Source organism: Aplysia californica, unplaced genomic scaffold (assembly GCF_000002075.1).
Source record: "Aplysia californica isolate F4 #8 unplaced genomic scaffold, AplCal3.0 scaffold00335, whole genome shotgun sequence".
NCBI lineage: Eukaryota > Metazoa > Mollusca > Gastropoda > Aplysiida > Aplysiidae > Aplysia > Aplysia californica.
In genome coordinates this window covers 833,683-835,853 of record NW_004797605.1, presented here as the reverse complement: position 1 = coordinate 835,853, position 2,171 = coordinate 833,683, and the positions used below count along the sequence as shown (strand labels likewise).

Sequence of the window (2,171 nt, the reverse complement as noted above, 5' to 3'; positions counted from 1 at the left end):
TGTCTGTCTGTCTGTCTGTCTTTGTTTCTATCTCTTAAAGTCTGTCTGTCTCTGTCACTGTCTCTGTCTCAGTCTCAGTCTCAGTCTCTCTCTCTCTCTCTCTTTCTCTCTCTCTCTCTCTCTCTCTCTCTCTCTCTCTCTCTCTCTCTGTGTCCGTCTGTCTGTCTGTCTGTCTGTCTGTCTGTCCGTCTGTCTGTCAGTCTGTCTGTCTGTTCTTTTCTCTGCTGACTAACTACTATTCTTCATTGTCATTTCTCCAAGCAAGGAGCTCGTGGGTGTTTCTACCACAGCTGATTTTTCCCACGAGTCCAGTCCGCTTGCGCTTGATTGCAAAAAACCTATCAGGACAATCTGTTCCACAAGAGGATCGGGAGCTTAAAGGAGCAGTTTCGAAAACAACAACATCAAAAACATCCCAATTTCTTTTTCCTGTCCTGCACATGACCTTACTCAAGTGCACCCACCCCCACAACATGGCTTCGGAGATATCAAATGAAGTCTAGCACACGTTCATTGAATTCACTAGGGAAAGACAGTCTTTGTTTATGACATTTCAAAATAACATAGAACAAAAAAAACAACCAAAAAAAAAAAACCCCGCAAAAAACCCCCAACAACAACAAACTTGCACAAAACAAAACATGTTGTAGAATGAATGTCTTTGTAAGTGTCCGCTTAACACTCTCAGTCACACTGTCGCTAAAACATGGCCTTAAAATTGTTTCGGCACTTCAAAATTACCCTTGATTTACACGAAGTACTTACTGATTTTCGTTAATGTATGAGTAGATCTAAGTGGGGTTTTTTTTTCATGCCCCCGTCGACACAAGTAAAATTATTTAGGATGCAGGCTTCCGACCTTGTCTGTTAGGGCCAACCCGGGCTGAGCGGGATATAACATCCCAGCAGAAAGACATACTCGATATATATAGAACTATAATGTTACGATTGTGTAATATTACGATATATAATATTACGTATTATGTTCTCCCCGCGAAGGTTTCCTGCGTGCGACAGCTAAGCGCCTTCGCGCAACACCCCAGACTTCAGTGTACTCATCACAAATTGTTATAGATTTATTATTATATCTGATCTATAAAGGAATAAAAGATGATCCCTTGTCTAAGACAACTACACTTAATAAGAGCCGAAGCTGGTACCAGTTTGCCGCATCATAAAAAAATACAAAATCATGAATGCAGAGTTGATAAACTGTTGCCTGGTATTCCGTTGTTTATGATTATGGCTCATTAATTAGGAAGGTTTCTTAACCCAAATCAGCTTTCCTATCCCACTTCCATTCACCCCCCCAGCAAACGAGCACAAATTGTGCACACGTACTGGTACACTAACCGACTACGTCTGTGCAAGATGTGAATGATTGTGTTCACGCTGACATTGTTATGAGCTCAAAATGTCAGAGGTCAGCATCCACACAATATAATGCATGAACGAAAGGCCAAGGTTTCCCATGTGTGGGACCACGAAGTGCATCTTCAGGACATGGGGTGCACACACTGTGCCATTTGTTTATGCCGAAAGTCGAGCCGGGACGTCCTTCGACCTAGAAATTCGCTGAGGGATACACAATCTCAAAACGATTTCGATATCAGAATGCACCCTTCAAACTTGGCAGCTGCTGGGGAAGTTGTTCTGTGTGGACCTCGCAAAAGTCTCATGCCATAAGGAATTTTTCTATCGACATCCACACAAAGCTGAAAGCTAGAGGGTCAAAATGACTTTGTGTGAGATATTATAGCCAAACGCCCAACCCTGAGACCTGCGCGTTTTCTTTTCCTCAAATGGCCAATTAGCTCGTACCTATTTGTGTATAAGATCTATGTGTGCAGGCTCGCATGTTTTGCATGTCCATAATATTTTATGTAACATGCTTCTTTCGATAATAGACAGATTTTTGTGGTTCCGTTTGGAAATGCTATACATATGATAGCCACGTTGTTATAAAAGTAAAACCCGACCTCTTTGGTAAAATCAAGGCGTACGTAGCGAAAGATGTTTCAAATGAAGCAATGTTGCCGTTAATTGTCACCACCTCTATCGTGCATACCTTCAGATGAATGGGGATTTTTTCTGAGCCCCTCTGTCTCTCTCTCTGTCTGTCTGTCTGTCTGTCTGTCTGTCTGTCTGTCTGTCTGTCTGTCTCTTAAAGA

At 42.1% G+C, this 2,171-nt stretch overlaps 1 protein-coding gene across 2 annotated transcripts in view; it reads right to left on the bottom strand.

Moving 5' to 3' along the window:
- The window catches only part of LOC101856908, a gene marked incomplete at its 3' end in the record, with an annotated part of 7,174 nt that overhangs the window by 2,559 nt on the left and 2,444 nt on the right, over nt 1-2,171 (bottom strand).